At 40.6% G+C, this 18,712-nt stretch overlaps 1 protein-coding gene across 2 annotated transcripts in view; it reads right to left on the bottom strand.

Annotated features, from left to right (window-relative positions):
- Positions 1 to 11,284, bottom strand: part of ARHGAP5 (Rho GTPase activating protein 5) — a 47,949-nt gene extending 36,665 nt beyond the window's left edge. The window contains exons 1-2 of one of the 2 annotated variants that reach the window (XM_072864342.1): positions 11,007 to 11,284; positions 3,325 to 3,431 (exon numbers count right to left, since the gene is read on the bottom strand). The gene's annotated coding sequence lies outside the window, so the exon portion shown is untranslated. The remainder of the gene's footprint in view (positions 1 to 3,324; positions 3,432 to 11,006) is intronic. The other variant, XM_072864343.1, reaches the window with a different exon arrangement.
- Between the last annotated feature and the right edge of the window lie 7,428 nt (positions 11,285 to 18,712).

Raw genomic sequence — 18,712 nt, 5'->3', positions numbered from 1 at the left:
AATAACTGTAAACAAAACCTACTATATCTATACTCAAACTTCCACAAAATCATTACAAGGTTCCAGTGGTTTTATTGAAACTGTCGTCAAGTATAACAATTACCACTAACTCTCAGTTATTAATCAGAAGACTTTGCTTACAGACATACTGCAAATTGAAAGATATTTACTGGTTTAGAAATAATTACATTATGAGGAAAACATAAAAAATTGAATGGTTGCATGACTGGGCCCAGCAGGTTGTGATCAGTGGCATGAAATCTAGTTGGGGGCCAGTAACTAGCGGTATAGTCCGGGGGCCCATACTGGGTCCAATACTGTTCACCTTCCTCCTTAATGACTTGGATGATGGGGCAGAGTGTACCCTCAGCGAGTTTGCTGATGACAAAATTGGGAGGAGGGGCTTATACACCAGAGGCTTGTGCTGCCATTCAGGGAGACCTTGACAGGCTGAAGACATGGGCTGACAGGAACCTCGTGCACTGCCAAGTCTTGCATCCAGGGAGGAATAACCCCAAGTACCACTATACGCTGGGAGCCAACTGGCTGGAAAGCATCTTTGCAGAAAAGGACCTGGGGATCCCAGTGGACAGCAAGCTGAACTTGAGCCAGCAATGTGCACTTGCAGCAAACAAGGCTAAGAGTATCCCAGGTGGCATTAGACAAAGCATTGCCAGCAGGTCAAGGTAGGTGCTCCTTCCCCTCTACGCAGCACTGGTGAGGCCACACCTGATGCACTGTGTCCTGTTCTACAGTACAAGAGAAATACAGAGCTACTGGAGAGAGTCCAGCAAAGGGCCACTAAGCTGATTAAGGGACTAAAGCATTTCTCATATAAGGAAAGGCCGGGAGAGCTGGGACTGTTTAGTCTGGAGAAGAGAAGGCTGAATATGTACGAATATTTGGAGGAAAAGTGCAAAGGCGGCAGAGCCAGACTCTTTCTGGTGGCGTCCAGAGACAGGACAAGAGGCAACGGGCACAGACTGAAACACAGAAGGTGCTATATGAACATCAGGAAACACTTTTCTATTGTGAGGGTGACTGAGCACTGGCACAGGTTGCCCAGAGAGGTTGTGAAGGCTCCCTCATTGGCGATATTCAAAAGTATCCTGGACGTGGTCCAGGGCAACCTGCTCTAGGTGACCCTGCTTGAGCAGGAAGGCTGGACAAGACGACCTCCACAGGTCGTCCAGAGGTACCTCCTACACCATTCTATAATTTTGTGAAAGTATTTTGATAAAAATACTTTCCTCATTTTCTTGGTAAAAAGAAAGCTATCACATGGCACTATAAATGAAAGGTACAGACTACTGTACTTAACATATCTGGTTTTACATTTGTGGAGTACAAAATAACAACATAAATGTATGTAAACAAACCTGTAAATAGCCCTTATACGAAGGAAAAAGTATAACAAGCATCAATACTGAAATTTTAGTCTCAGTATCTCAGCTTTATTTGTTATGTATTTTGTCATTCTTAGCAACAAATTATTGATAATCGTACTGTAGTACCTTCTTTTAGTTAAAAAAAAAATGTGTAGGATATGTCACCCAAAAAGCTCTCAAAATCTGCTTTAATACTTGTCAAGCTACTTTACAACTGCTAAAACACATCTGAGTTTGAAGTAAAAGAAGTATTTGTATCACTAAAAGTTGCAACAGAAGATGAAAATATTGAAACCTTTAATATCTTGTATAGAATCAATGCCTGGCCAACAGAGGTTTCCAACTTACTAACACCTAGAAATAGAAAACTGACATTCTGATCAGAAACATAATATTTATGTAGCAATATTTGTAATGAAATTCATTGACCAAAATATAAAACAAAAACCCCCCACATATAAAACCAGCTTTCAGTTATAGAAATCATTGTCAAGGAAAGCATTGTTTTTATAACAAAGTATCAATTTCATTACAAAATTAACAGGAAAGTATACTCGGTCTAATTTTTACACTCAAGAGTTTTTATATTGCAAGAACTGAAACTTTTATGTTGTGTTTTAGGAATGATAATTTTTTGTTTGTTTAAATCAGTTTACTCAAAGACACATTCAGAAAGATAACTTGTATCTTAAATTTTGCTTTTTACTGTTTCCACTGTGTTTTTTATATTCTTAAAACACAGAAATTAGCGCTAACAGAAAATGGCTCTGGGAATAAAAATACTTAGCAAAAGTAAATCCTTCACAAGCAGTGTTTATATTACTACAAATAAACCCAGTGTTTTCTTTGTAAAGCAAAGCTTATCATAGTAGCATCGTTCAAACTATTAGAGTGAGAAGTTTAGTCAGCACTTCCACTATAAAATGTTTTCTGTTTACCACAGCACAATGCAGATTTGACATGGACTAAACTAGAACACAAAAATCTCCATCCACAGGATTATTTCATTTAATCAGGAAGACGCTGTCAATTTGCAACTAGTTTATAGGAAATAATCAATACTTTCAGATACTCTACATCCTCATGTAGCACAGGTTCCTCCTCCTCCAGCAATGAATGTTTTGTCAAATCAATAATTTTTAAGTGAGTAAGTACAAAGAGCAAGGTGAAATGGGACACTGACAAAGTGAAAACAAACACAGTCTCTCACAAAATTTCTGACATAGAAGATTTTCACCATAGTGGGAGATGAATCACTAAAGATATTTAAAACCAGCGTGGTTTTCTTTTCATTTTTATACAGTTTCTACTCTGCATTGATTGTATAAAGCAAAGTCACAGAATGAAATCTATGTTAATTTAGTAATAAATCTGGTAAAAACCTGACATTGTAATGGCTTCACATTTAATATGTAATCATTATTAAATTGCTCCCCAAATGGAAGATTTTTCTTTTCAATATACCACTAATTTAAAGGTACTTTATAGTTTTGTACAGTTTTAAAATACACACACTGGAAATTCATGGTAAGTTAGTTCAATTATCTTACTTCAATACCTAATCTGTTAAACCTAATTCTGTTATAACAAATTGAAAACAGTCCAATTCATCGGCACCCCCCCCCAGCCTTCGTCTTTGTTACAGATTCAGGAGGGGTTGTTTGATTTCCCCAACTAATTTCAGTGCTCGAATTGAAAATAATAGAGCGTTTCTATGTCTAAATAGAAAAATTCTGAAGAACTACAAAAGACACAAAGTGTATGACATCACTGCAGGAAGAATCTCTGACCTACAGTCACACCATAGGACCTTGTCTCTACAGGCTTTCAGATTTCCAAATGTAGTTATAAAGAAAATAAGGTGTATCATTTTGTACTTTTTCACCCACCTCCCCCCTTAAACACAAGATTCTGAAGACCTAAAGCCCAAACTTACCCTTAGGAAAACAAGGTGCAAAGCAAGATGATTATCCTGCTGTGATCTTCCTGCAGTAATGTCACACATTTAAACAGTGTCCTTCAGTAAGTCCTTCCCTGAGGGATCTTGAAACAAAAAGTAAGATTCGTTAATAATTTCGAAATTATGAAAGCAGAAGTAGCAATCAGAAAAGGTACAACACTTCACCTATGCATGAGGATTGTTTTCCTCATTTTAAACCCACAAACAGAACTCAGAGCTCACGCTGGTCTTCCTCTAAACTTAGAGGGTTTAAATCCTGTAAGCACAGCTATTAATACCTGGGACAGAGAGGGCACAATTCTTCTTAAGTGACTGTGATTTCATAAGTTCAACTTGGTATTTTAACAATACCTAGGTTGCAGAAGCCTCTTCTGAAAAAAATGAATATAGCGTCTCAGATAACACAAAAAATGTGAGATATAAAAATCACTAATCACTTGTAGAATAATTTGGAATTCTAAAATATCTAGAAAACAGTTTTGTAAGATAAGTCGGTATAGTCAGTAAGTACAAAATATATAAAATGAATGTATATCTAAATACATGTATATAATTTATTACTAGAAAAAAAGTACAGTCTACCTCAAAACCCTTTTACCTGTAGTACAGCATTTCTAAATTAAAAGGTCTCACAGACTGTGACAAATCAGAAATCGAAAGCATAATTATATTTGAAGATTGTGAATTCTCACCTAGGATACAAATTATTAGTATAACCTTGGTAAGTGGTGATTTTATGGCAGGGATGCTGCTACAAAGTAACCAAAAATGGAACTCCTTCAGTTCGCATCCACACAAAAACCAGACTTTGAATGTCAGGACAGGGATGCATATATTAAGATGCACAAAAGGAAAGGAACTTGAGGCACTTGCACTGGATCAGTCACCATCCCTGGAGGTATTTAAAAGATGTGCAGACGTGGCGCTTAGAGACATGGTTTAGTGGTGGACTTGGCAGTGCTAGGTTAACGGTTGGACCTATTGATCTTAAAGGTCTTTCCCAACCTAAACAATTCTGTGATTCTATGATATAAGCCACTTTTAACTAAGGAAAGGTGTCATTTTTAAGCAAGATGCAGCACCACACTGTGTATGTGCTAAACATAACATCAAGAACGTATGGCAGAGCTTTTTCTTATTTTTGTCACTTATGACTATATTCTTAGTAATTCCACTTTGCTTCGGGAATAGTATAGCTAACTGAAAAAGTCTAAGCTTTAGTAAACTTTCTTTTGGACAAAAAAGGTTCAGCAATAGTGATAGGCAATATACCAATACCACAATAATACTGCAATTCTCAACTTGTGGTACCGAACAACACCAAAATCATTAGGCAACAGGCTAAGGAGAAGACAAGCTAAGTCACATTCCCTGCCCCTTACCTCCTAGCTGTGGCACTCCTGTACATCCACAGCTAGGTGGGCAGAGCAGATAGTTGCATGTGAGGAAACAGACTATGTGACTCTGAAGAAGAGCATGTGGAAGAGCAGACAGACTGAGAGAAAGGTGTCTCTGCCTGCCAGAATACATCTGGGGCTTGGGGGAGGGGGACACCAGCCATTTTGCAATGCACACTGCCACAAGAGAAAGCTCAAAGGCAGGTCCCCACAAGATCAGCTAGAACCATTAAGAGGCCAGAGAAAGCCCTGTTTTCAAATACATGTCTCCCAAAGTCTTCTGAGCTGAATTCTAAACATTAGCATGGAATGCCTTATTACTAGCAACTAGTAAATACTAAAATAGTTATCACCTATCATCATTTAGTAATTGTGGCTGCACAGGAACTTGTAGATGGCTCCACAGCCAAGAAAACCACTTGCAGATAAATACTGAGTGTTTCTGAATACCTTCCGAAATTGCTTTCTGAACCTAAAAATGTTTACCATCTGCAGACCTAACATGGCTGAAGCAGAAATGTTGTCTGAAAGAGTCTACAGAATTGCTCATGACCACAACAATTTAAGCAGCTGCAAACAATGCCAACAGGGAAAGTAAAAGTGTTTTCCCACAGTCCTTTACTCACTCTGTAACGTTGTCTAGATGCAACAGTTTATGGACCAGTATTTTTCAGGGTTAGTTTCAATTAGCATAGTCTTGTTGACAGTGTTTGTAAATTAGGTGGTCAAGCAAAGAAAAGCACTAGTGAAAACAAGGGCCATCGCAGTCTAGTCTGCTTTGCAGGGCATATGAATACACCAACAGAAAGTTACTGTGACCTCTACAGCAGATCACAAAGTAAATTCAAACACATTAGATATCACTGAAATGGTTTGTAGGACGACTTTTGAATGCACAGCACTTTCAAATATCAAGGACCATGATTCCAAGGAAGTTACAGCTCTGGATTCAGGTTACTGCTGACAGTAACTTTTTATACCGAGTCATCCCTCACTTCACACTTTTTGAGAACCAAAACTTGGCATTGGAAAATATTTAGTATGGTATCTGAATTCCAAGACCTATCAGCAAACGAGTAATCACAGCGCTACCCAAAACATACCAGAATAACAATTCAACCATTTTAACTTCAAGAACCAGTAAAAAAATCTAATGTTGATGTAGCTTGAGGTAATGTTGTTACTTCTCATTCAATATTTACCAAGGGGTATCTTTTTCACTCAAACAAGCATAAGAAATCTTCTTTTCAAATCAAAATCCTTTTTAGAAACTAAACCAGATATGGAGTACACCAATGTCAACTTATCAACAATTTCAATTCACCAAAGCCTGTTGAGGTCCAAGCCACTTAATGTGTCCTGTCCTCTTTACTAACATGCCAATATTCTTGCCTTTAGAAGTGCTGGTAATCTTAATTAAGTAACCGTGCTTGAAAACTTATTTGGAAATAAGGGTAAATACAATGCTCCCTGGTAAAATTCCACAAGTACCAGCCAACACTAGGAGAAAAAGATTCAGATTGCTTATCAGGCAATACGCTCAGTCAGGCAATAACAAGATAGTAAAGGACAATGCCTTGAAATGTCTTCAATAGTGATACTCTGACTGAAAAAGAATACAGTTTAAGTGGTATGGTGATTAGTCATGCTAGGTAAATGAAGGATGAGAATGGATTACCCCAACCACTGTTCATTTCAAATTCAGTTAGCATGATGGCCAACTAACATCCCTAAAGGAGTTATGTAGTCTAGATAATTCTTTGCATACAAAAGCAAAGTAATCAATTAATTAAAAAAGAGAAAAACCTGACTGCCCAACTTCATATTACAAATCAATGCAAAACTGTGTTTAAAAACAGAAGTTCAAAGCTCTTAGTTCTTACTAAGTTTACCAATTTCCTCTATTAATACTCTGAAGACCTCCAGTGTATTACCCAAAATTAAATCAAGGCCTAAGCTTCATTTCTAAATTCAAAACAAAACATCATTCTTTAGCTGGATTCTAGCATTCCAGGGGGCATCTATTATCATTGTTGCTGTTCACAAAAAACAAACAAACAAATAAAACAACCTACACAAATTAGATCAAGGTACAATAAACAGCTAAACTGCAAAGGTTCAAATTAGCAGCATTGCACTAGTCTGAACTTAGGCCTCTTGAGTTACTTATCTACAGATTTCTGAATATCTGAGAGTATTCAATATAGGTTCAAAGCCTGTATTTTAACAGCAAAGGAAATAGTACAAGTTCACAGGAAAAATAAATTCTTAATTCTTTTCACACGGGTATAGCTCCTACTAAAGACATGCATACTGCTCAGAGAAGCTTCTTATTGCAACACTACCGGATCAGGCTTATTTACAAAGTTATTCAGGAAAAACACAAAAGAACTAATGGAGAAATTTTACAAAGGGGATCCAAGAAAGAACTGATAAAAATAGAAGAAAGAAAAAGAAGGAGATGAGGAAGGAGGGATCAAGGTAAGGGCAGAAAAAGGGAAAAAAATGCATTTCCTGCAAAAACAGAAATTTACATCCTGGCAGCAACAACTTGAACAAATTTCACTGATCCACCTATCTGGATCATTTCATGTTATTTTGCTTGGTGAGGAATTGCAGTATAGAATCCAGGACCTGATACCTTAAGTTTTGAGACTTAATTCAAACAGTAGTTTCTTGTTTGACCTTGTACAAGCCATATGTGTAATTTTTACTGGCGTAAAATCAGAACACTGGTTATCCACTTATTTTTTAAATTATGAAATGAGCAAGTGAAAAGCCATATGTAAGCAGCAATAATATTCTACATAATAAGTAGCCAGCTTAAATAAATTAATGCCAAGATGCAACAATATACACATTTCCAAACTTGTGCATGCAGGTATTGGTTTTACCTTTTTAAATGCAAATGTTCTTCTGTTATGCTTGTATGTCAACTGATGCAGAACTGCAAAAACGGGTGGGAATTGTAACCCAAAGGTGAAGAAGCAACTCTAATTTACCACAAAATGTAATGTGCAGAACTAGCCACAGATTAATTAAATCAGCTTCCAATAGGTGTTAGTGACTAGAAAAGCACAGTTAATACTCAAATTCAAAATAACTTCACTACAATTGCTTCAGATTTTCCTGCGAGGAATTTTGGACACATCTTTCTTTAAATATATCATTAAAATCCTCAAATATAAGGAAGTGATGAGAGGGTTCAAACAATAATGTAAATGTAATACCCTTAAAGTACTTTTTAAAACTGATGGAAAAACCCTAGACTATTCCAGCTCACTTACCCTGACCTTTAGGCTAAAAATTCTCGGGGTGGGGGGGGGTGGGGGAACAAAACAAAACAAAACTATTAAGAGTATTGTGTGCCCATTAAGTTAGAAATAACACAGAGAGGAAAAAAAAACAACTTGACAGTCCTAATACAGAATTCCCAGTGCTACTGGGACTACCTGAAACTAAACTTTCTCTTATAGTTATGAGTACAGTGGCATACTTGAAAAACAACGGGCAGCTTAGGTCAAACACTGCGCCGTTTCCTTCAAACACCGTTAAGATGGACAGAGCCGGAGCCAGCCCGCAGGAGGGCACGGCCGGCCCGGCTGCCCCGGGACGGGCATGCCGACAGAGCCCCCTAGCGGCGACGCGCCGAGCGCGGGGCAAGGCGCTCCCGCCAGAGCGGGGAGCCCTGCCCGAGGAGCGGGGAGCCCTGCCCGAGGAGCGGGGAGCCCTGCCCGAGGAGCGGGGAGCCCTGCCCGAGGAGCGGGGAGCCCTGCCCGAGCGACGCCGGCACGGTGAAAAGTATTCTTTCGGGTAGCAAGAGCGCATCAAGGGCTCTACTCTTGTAGGTACCTCACATCCATAAACGTGACTCCTTTCAGTTTGCTCACCGGCCTAACTATGCCAGCAGAACTTAACGCTTCACAAACCTCCCCTCTTTCAGTGAAGGTCAGAGAGCATCAGCCCTGAAGGATGCCTTGTATGTGCACTGTGAAGAACACACCACGTATTAGTCGCCTAAAAGTAGTGATGTGGAGTGTTTTGAAGTTTTATGCAAAATACTGAAGGATGCCAGTACACGGCATTTATCTTCTGTTAAGAAAGTACTTTTGGAAGTCTTAAGATACCATCAGCATCCTTTTAATATCTTTATTAAACAGAATGCAATTATTTCTGCACCATCTACTCAAGTAACAAGTCCCAGAGGGGAAACTTATATGGAACAATCTATTACTATGATCGGTGCTTTTCTTTCCTGCAAAGTTTGCACACGGAAAAACACCTACGGCTTTAGGAAAGCACATTTTACCTTCAACCTCAAAAACATGTGCAGCATTTGATTCTGTTAGTGCTAAATATAGCATTTTAAAACAATTTAGTCTGAGCCTAAAGTATTTAATTGGATTATGTTACACATGTAACACCTTAGCTAAAATAAAGTCCAATACCAGGCAGCAGTAGGCATTTGCTTGCAATTATTTACATTTTTACAACCTTGGCAGCTGCTTTATATAGGGATACTTTAAAAAAAAAAAGCACACTATTTAAGCTCAGTGTGTTCCAAGCTTAAAAGCAACTTGTTATATTAAAACAAGCTAGTGATAATGTAACAAATGCTTAAACAATTTCTGATACTTTAAGTACTATACTCTTTTAAAAAACTACCATATTTACATCATACTTCCTAAGCTCTAGTAGCACTGAGCTTATCAGTAGAGTACTATAAATAGAATTTTAAGAATTTTAGCACTTCTTAAAAATAATTTTTGAAGAAGCACAAAGGAAAATAAACCCTTATAAAAATGCACCTGGATGAATATTTGTAATATGCTTGTTTTAGATATGTACTATAAATTTTAAATATGTATGGATTTTTTGAGAAAGCACTTAACTCTGGTCACTGATGTCACTGCTGAAAACAGCTGTCATACTAAAGAACCTTAGGAAGGTAAGACAGCATAACAGAAAAAAGCTACCTATTAATTCCTCATTCATTTATGAAATAAGTATACAAGTATCAGTGCTGCAACTGGCTTCAATGCACAGGTTTAAAATGGACGTCCAATTAACCAGCAAATGCTGTTCTCTCTTTACTGTTTTTACTCTGCAGTGTAGTTTTTAAATTTCTGTCAAGGATCTTCATTAAGAGAAAAAAAAATCCTCCAGTTATCTGCATGACACTAAACTAAAGAATACACACATACCCCCACAGGCCTATTTTGGTCTAGATTAAAAATGCTTCCCTCCTACTTATTAAGGAAATATTCCATGCTGATATCAAAAGCGATACAGGAGAGGGCAAAAGGGGGGTACAGTGGAAGGGTGGGGTGGATTCTGGGGGGGATGGTGACAAGTATGTCTTCCTTTCAAGTAAATGGTCTTTCTTCTATTTTTAATTAAAACAGTGTTTTATACTCCCTATGTCCTATATTTACAAGACCATGGCATTATATCTGTATATCTCTGTTGCTTTCCTTGGGTGGAGAGAGTCTAAAGGTTATGCTGGTTGAAGGGATTCAAAATGCTTGAAAGCTGCAACACTGCAACTGGCCACCCTATTTCAAAGCCTTAAAATCCACCTGGTGGAAAAACAGAAATGCACACACGTCATTAGGAGAGTGAAGTTTTCTGAAATTTAATATCGAGCAATATTTGAAGGTGAAAGGAAGGAGGAGAGGAATTGACAACTGTTCAAATTTAGTAGAGAAGGAAAAGAACAGAGAAGACGAAAATGAGTAGAAGGGGGCGATAAGGAGGAAAAGTACAGAGAAAGGAGAACAGAAAAGAAGGGGGAAAAAAGACAGTGGGAATGGAAGCAGGGAGGAAGCTAAAGGAGTAGGGGGAAGAAGGGAATGAGGAAGGAAGAAGAGAGGAGCAGGGAAGCTCCCCTTCCTGCCTTCCTCCCTCCCTGGAGAGCCGTGACCAGCTGGCAGCCTCGTACAGCAGGCTCAGACCCTCCCATTGCTCAGGCCTTCATCACCTGTCTGGGACCAGGCACTCCGCTCCCTGCCCTTCCTGCCTCCCCTCCCTCGCGTGGGGGTGCCGAGGGGGCCGAGCGGGGAGTGAGGAGGGGGGGCCGGCTCCCCTCTCCCCACGCCAGCCCCAGCCCTTTGAACTGGTTACAGCCAGCGGCCGCCGCACCAGCTCGCCGGGCTACAGCCACCTCCTCCCCCCGCTCCCCTTCCGCCTGCCGGGCCGGCCGCCCCGCTCCGGGCCGCCGGGCCGGGCGAGGTCCCACGGGACCGGATTCCTTCCCCTCACCTCGCGCCGTCGGGATCCGGCTCCTCGGCGGCGGCGGGAGCGGCAGCATTCCCGGGACGCTCTCTCCACGCCGGCGCCCCCGGCGGCTTTTCCTCCCCGCGGGGCTCTCTCCGCTCTCCGGCCCGCAGCTCCCGAGCGCTCCCGGCCGCCGCAGCCCCGTCCCACCTCTCCGTTCCCTCCCCGGCGCTCTCGGCTCAGTAATGGCGGCCGCCGAGCTTCCCCGGCTCTCGCTTCGCTGACGGAGTCTCTCTCTCCCCCTAACTTTACCTCAGCAGCTTCCCTCCCCTCCCCCCTCCCTCCCGCCGCCGAGCTCAGCGCGCGCCCGCCCGGCCAGCTGCGCGTGCGCGGGGAAGCGCCTCTTCCTGCTGCCGCTGGATTCCCTGGGAAGCCTGGGAGAGTGCGCGCGGCCGGCCGCCAGCTGCGCGCGCACGCGCGCCGCTCCGCCTCCCCTCCCCTCCCCGGCCCGCGCGGGCGCGCGCGCGGGGCGCCTGGCTTGTGCCCCGGTGGCCGCAGGGGTAGCGCGCGGAGCCGGGAGGCGGCGGGCCGCGAGTTCTAGTCCCGCCTCGGACAGCGATGCAGGCCGGGACGCCGCGGCGCTCGCTACGGGAGAGCGGCTCCGAGGTGTGGCCGTCCGCACGGCGCCCAGGGGACGACGGGGCTTGTTCCCGAGCGCGGCCGGCTCCGCGGAGGGGACGCGGACAGCTGGAGCCCAGCCTGTGCTCTCACCCAGCAGCGGTGCCTCCCAGGGAGGAAAATGGCGGTTGGCTGGGATGGAGTTAAAAGATACCAAAATGCTGCGTTGGTCAGCCCTGTTCGCCCACTTCTTTCTTGCTAGGCTGCTTGTAACTTTTCACAATGTTTCCCAGGTTTAGGCAGTGTAACACAGCACTTTTTTTTTTTTTTTTTTGGAATCATTAAAAAAGTGAGGAATGGCAGCAAGAGCCCGCTCTGGGGCCTACGGATGTAACCTGCGTATCGCCTGCACAGGAGGCATAGGACATTGCTTCGCAAAGGATACCAGCCACCGTGACAATTCAGGAGTCAGATTAAGCAACCAAATGTGATGCATGCTTTTCAGCGTTCTCCCCACATGCCACCATTTTGCAGGTGGCTAGCGGGAGGTAAAATCCCTCTGCCACTCTCAGAGGCCTCCTGGGTGGTAATTAAGGCCCGTGAAGCACTCGCGGAGTGATGGTGTTGCAAAGCGGCCAACGCGAGTATTTGTGCTTCGGCCTTTGGAGCTGGGTTTCCCCAGGCAGTCGTAGGTGAGGCATGGGACACAGCGAAAAAACTAATAAGTAGGTGCTAATCTATACTATCCAATTCAGGGGACAGGGCATATGTGGGCATCATGCACGTACACCTTATTTCTGCATACGCAGAAATTCATATTCTAGGCATCATTTATTATTAAAGATTGTTTTCATGTGTACATACAAAGGAACAAATATTTTGCTAGCAACCTTATTCCTGGCACAGTCCAAGTTTTGAGTGTTTTACTTGTAACCATAATACTTAATAACAATATGGTCCATTCTGTGCAATTTTACAGCTTGCAAGCACATCTTAAAAGTTTTACATCTGAAAATTAGGAAATTAAAAGGTTTAAAAATTCAGATCCTTTCTAAAGACACATTGCCTGTAAACTTGAATTTTTGAGAAAATTCTAACTAGCTAAACCTTTTTGTGCTAAATTTGAGCAAAGAGCCTTGTGTGGACGCTGCCTCACAGGAGAGTATTTCTAGAAATACTCATCTTAGGTAGGTCCACACTAAAGAGATGTAAAATTATTTGACACTGTAATCGCAGCATCTGCTCAAGAGTTTTTGCAGTTCTCCTAGTTCTCAAAAAAAAAAAAAAGGCAAGCTAAACAAGCCTAAAATCAGAACTGAATTTTAACTTGAATTGCCTGATTTTGATTGAGTTTCTTGTATTTTTTTTGTTCAAAATACATACCTTGGGGTATTAAATCCCCATTTCACATAACCAGAATCAAAACCTTATATTCATATGAAAAAAAAAACTTTTGAGATTTCTTAGCTCAATAAAATAGAAATTTAAAGGAGTGAGATCTGTATCCTTCTGAAACTCTGCACAGGTATTAATTACCTTAAGCAGTTAATATTAATGAATTTTCATAAAGTTCCATCATGTAGAAGACCTTTCATGTAGAAAACCTCTCATGTAGGAATTGATTGTATCACTTACTGTGATCCTGATACGAGTCAAAAAAAAACCTCAGCAAAGTGAGTAGGCTTACATAGGTATAGATGTAAAAAAAAAAATTAATGAAGCAGGACATGAGCTTGGGAATAGCAGGAAGCCTTTCCCAGCAAGCTCAAACCTGAAGCATGCAAGGACAGCGAGGAGTGCTTCAGTTAGAAGCAGAAGGCAACACCATTAGTTACAGGGAGGGTGGAGGTACTCTCTTCACAAGGATCCACAGCAACCGGACGAAAGGCAACAGGCACAAGTAGCTTCCTATGATGTTAGTCCCCAGTAGACACACCATCAGCTCCAAAAGCAGTCCTCAGTGGAAGAAAGGAACAGGTTTCCAGGCAGAATTAGATCAGCTAATTCTTCTTCCTCTGACCCTAAACAGTCCCCCCAAAATTAATATAATAGAGGAAGACTGTAAAGTCAGAAATTGATTTTCATATAGACTTCCTCACTTCAGATCACTGCAATAAGAAGAAACTGATGTGCAGAAACTCCATTTGCTTGTTGCCTTCCAGGAAGCACGCAAAGTTCTGGCAGGCTACAGTAGGCAGCTTGCTATGATTTTGCAGAGCTTATTAAACCTTTTGATTTTGGATAAAGCTACAAAAAGTCAAGAATTATGGCCAATGAACCAGCAAGCAGGGTTATAAGCAGATTTATGACACAGTGTTTTTCCTAGACTATGAAATTTATAAGCTTTGCAGTTTAATGTTAACTATTGGGTAGAGATATACACATCGTCCATTTCAGATGCATATTAAGAAGACATGCAAGGTTTATAAAGTTTCACAGGGAAAGTGGTGAGAAAATTGCAAATCCATGAGAAAACAGCAGACATACGGGTAGTTTTATGCCCTTATTGAGAGCACAATAATTAGAGTTTTAGGGCTACTTAAAGATTCCATGTCACTAATGAAGAAATAAGATAAACGAGAACAACTTGAACAAAGTATTTTTTAATATGAAATTTTATTAAAATAGGTCCAAAATATTTGTGAATATCTGTCAGAAGAAATCTTTCAAAAAATCTTTTCTGAGACTGAGAAGAATACAGGGAGCATTATAACTTAGAGAAGGCATAAAAATAAACTATAATAACAAAATCCAATTAATAATTTAGCTAGGTTAGTGTTTTGTTAATTATACTGTATTATTTGTATATTCTGTAGCAGATTTCCCCTTAGAAACACCCTCATGCTGCAAGGGCTGATTATAAACACAAATAAAGTAAGCACCTTCTAGATATCTAGAAGCCTGTGCAAGGCGAGCAAAGAATGGATAGTTTGCTTCTGTCTTTCCTTTTGGACAGCATGGCCCTAGGAACAGAAAGCAACAGCAGCAGCAGCAATCCACCATTTCCCAGCCTCTTTCTGTCTCTTCAAGCCAGGCCCAACGAGAGAAAAGTTCATATCTCGCTTTCCCCATGCTTCTAGAATTAGGGGATTTCAAACCACAAATCAGATCAGCAATGCACACACTTCTCATGGGTGCAGCATTTTCTTAATTGCCTTCGCTCTTCCATCATTGCTTTCTTTACACCACTTGGAAGTGCAAAGCAAGCAATCTTACCAGTGTACTGAACCAAAAATCAATGGGGTGTTGTTGGTTGTAGAACATGAAATCTGCACATATTATTTTACCACAAGCTGCTTTTCAGACCTCTTCCCCAACATCCCTCATTAGACAGCAGAACTGCCAGGTCTGTCTCACTTCAAGGAAAAGGCACTGTTTTGCATGAAGTTTAAGAATCAATGTTACAGCACCTTTTCTGTGAGAAAATCTGCACACACTTTGAGATTGTTCTACTATTTACGCTCATGTTAATTCATTGCATTGAGTGTAAAAGCGTTTGCATGCAGGAAGAGAGAGTGAAACAGAAGCGTAAATACTTAAACCATCATCTCAAATTATTAAGGAAAACCTGTTTGGTTTCTAAGAGGAATCATTCAGATAAATGCATTCACTTACTAAGAGACCCGCATGACTGCATAATTCCATGGTGTTAAGGGGAATAATGCTCACTAGCATTATTGGTTTCCTGATCATCAGTACACCTGACAAAACAAATAGCAGGTAGAATATTCCCCTTTTTTTACCTTTCTCCTTATCTCCACTCTTGTTCCAGTTTAGGGGTTCGGGTTTGGGGGTTGTGGGTTTTTTAAACAAATCTTTTATTCATTTTTAAATTTAATACTACATTGATCACCATTTTTTATTAATTTGGATGAGCTACCGTTTCAAAGGAACACCAGGAGCATGATCAGTGATTGTACTGAACCTGACTTATGCAAAATCAAGCATTTTTTCCCTGCAGTACTCTTTCTCTTAAGGATTCTTTACATAAATACAAAAAGCTATTAATAAACAATCAATTAGCCATAGATCATTGTTTGAGTTTGTAGAAGTCAATTATTTTGGAAATAAATTATGGAAGATTTTCTTCCCTTAAATTTTTATTGACTTTTTGTGCAGCAGAATGCTATTTTATCTATTGAAAACTGAAATGTAAATAAATATTTGAATATTGCAATGCACTGCTTTATACAAGTTGGCTATTTGCAACAGTGTTTCCTAAAATCGTAATTTTGTTTAATGATTTCAGTGTCAAGATTATTATTAGGTATAGTCACAAAATGATGTACTTTTTTCTCATTCCATGGCTTCACTATGGTTTAGTTAAGTGTGGGTGACAGAACCATCATTCCTTCCACATCTGTAAGAAAACCATGTAACATCCAAAGGGTTTTTTGTTGTTTTTTATTTATTTTTTTTTCCCCACAAAATCCATTATCTTAGATGATACTGCCTAATAGTGGGCAGCGTGTAGACAAACCATAGGAAAGGGAACTGAGCGTGGTCAGTACCTCTGCTACTGCTTAACAGGCTTTTTGGTCATCCTCTTATAGATGCCAACACATCGCATTCTTGTCGTCCTGATCACTCCTGTGGACCAGCATGGTGGTACATAACCATATTTCTATGTACTACCGGAAAAATATTCACTTTGTAGGGCTAAAAAAAAAGCAATTTTGAAGGGGACTTTGAGCAGAGCATGTTGTACAAGAAAGCTCTTTTTCTTGTCCCCCTGTACTCCTTAGCAAGGCACAAAAAATTCTGCTCGTGGAAGAGTAAACTGGAATCTGCCATACAAAAGAAGTCATCCCATGATTTAAATTGGACTAGCGATCAAAACATCTATATCACACTCCAATACTGGAATGGCAGCTACCAGAGTCACATAATCAGCTCTTTGTGCCATAGCTCCCTGCCTTTTTCTAAGCCATGCTATGTTCCACTCTGCCAATACGGAGTCCCTGACTCCTGAAGACTGGAAAATCCCAGAGGAGTGCAGAAAGATCCAACAGAGCGTGGGAGAGAGTGTGTAAAGACATAGAATCCAGTTCTACTTCTAAAAGTTAACTGGAAAAGAAAATTAGCCGGACACCTTACCTGTTTTAGTTTAGAAAAAGAAAGAAAAAACCCCTTTCAGAATAAGTTTAGCACTTATGTATATACTAATGAAACCTAAACACTCGGGAGAGAACTATTGCCTAGCTCAACGTAGAGAAGGAAATGGCCGATTGTTTCAGTTTGGTATTTTACTTATAATGAGCCAGTTTTAACTCCTGCTCCAAGCCCCTGGGTGCTCTAGTCCAGCCTCACAGAAGCCTTGGCTTCAGCAGAGCACTGGGCCACCCGCAGCACCCCACACCCTTTGCTGGAGGCTTGCAACAGGCATGCCCGCAGCATCCTCTCCAGCCGACAGCGGCTACTGCTGTAATCCACGCAGGTTTGGATACCAGTTCCTACGGACTTACTGATGATAATTCGTTTCAGTACAGGTGTCAGTCTGATGAAGGGAGAGGAGGATAGATTTTTATGAACAACACCTCTTCTGTTGCTTACTTGCTTGTTGAAATCAGTGAGTGAAGCACTGGGAGCTGCTGAGAAGAGATTACACTTATCACAGGTGAACAAGAAGAGGGCTGCGAGGAGAAGATACCAGAAAAGACTCCTGGGGACAAGGGCATAAAGGAGGCTTGCTTTTGCTATCATCATGTCTCCCTGTGTCCTTTCAGACAACTCAGGCTTTTCTGTTTAGAGGCACATTGGTTGTAGGAGTAAGGGGAGAAGAGAGAGTTGGGAGTAAAAAGATTTTCTTGATTGCTTTCTGCTAAGTAATTAGTATCGATATGTTTTTGTTTCAGATGCCTCAGGGATAATAGAGCTTTAGGAAATGGGTGGATTTCAGTTGCTGTTTGCTTTACAGCTATAATTGAGAATTTCTTTTTCTAAAAGGGGGAAAAAAAAAGGTGCTAAATGTGCCTCGGGAGAGGTGATGGAAAATATTATGACACTAGTCAAGATGATTGCAAACACGGTAAGGCTGAAATGTGTTCAGCTGACCTAACTAAGCATGAATAATACATTGCTTCATTTGACTACAATATTACTGGTCAAGTTCCAAACATATCAAGGTGATTTCAATAACCAAGTTGTTGTAGTATCAGATACTAACAGTTTAGATGTTACAAGAAAAATATGCTAAAATATTAAGTTTCTAAAGCATTAAGTACTAAGCCTTGTGTTTCAAAGCAGTCTTCCTTATAGGGCAGGCACCGTTCCTTCTCTAATAAAAAGTTGTCAGACACTGCAGTTTTTTAATATGACAAGAAGAGCAGTTTCCTCCAAATTGCAAACATCTGAGAAGATTTAAAGGCAACAAATTCTATGGGAAGGGGTTACACCACGACAAAAGAGCAGAGAGGACATTCATTTTACCAACAGATTACAATTGGAAAATGATCACGCCATTGATTATATTGACTTCTACTATTGAAACTGTCCTTGTAAAGATATTTTACTTATTTAGAAATTGTCTTGAATAGCAAATCTAACAGAAAGAAAGAATGTTCACCAACTACCAAGAATCTTATTGTAGACTGCAATACTTTCAAGCCAAATTACAATTTTAGGGCTGTACTTCCCTGTGTCCTCCCTCCTTGGACATAAAGGGAGAGCTAGGAAAGAAGTAAGCTGGAAAGGATTGCCGGATCTTGCATTATAGGTTGGAGAGGCTGAATAGCCTTTTGTTTTATATACGTATCAGAATCCTGGGCAAAAGCAAACAAATACATCTACAAAACACATCCTCTGGAAATCTACTGTTTGTGCATATGTGTTCTGTTTTTTCACCAAAAGCGTATGTGGCTCTTTTTTCAGTGTGAAGAACACAGAACAGCCATTATTTTCCTGATAGGTGTTAATTCCCTTCAATAGATATGCAGTTCTGTTCTTTTGCCCAGTGGTATGAATCCAGTATGTAGTCAGATGAGACTACATTAGAAGAATTCAGGCCATTTGAGCTCATAGTAAGTTAACAAAACATTAAGAACGTTTACTCCTAAAACTTGGTTTCTGAGCTGTGACTCTGAAATGGGTTCTCTATGCCTATGCCAAATACTTTACATCTAAATCACACATTA

The sequence above is a fragment of the Ciconia boyciana genome, chromosome 6 (genome assembly GCF_034638445.1).
Source record: "Ciconia boyciana chromosome 6, ASM3463844v1, whole genome shotgun sequence".
NCBI classification, from domain to species: domain Eukaryota; kingdom Metazoa; phylum Chordata; class Aves; order Ciconiiformes; family Ciconiidae; genus Ciconia; species Ciconia boyciana.
Note: the sequence above shows the minus strand (reverse complement) of the source record. Positions and strands in the feature narration are given on the sequence as shown.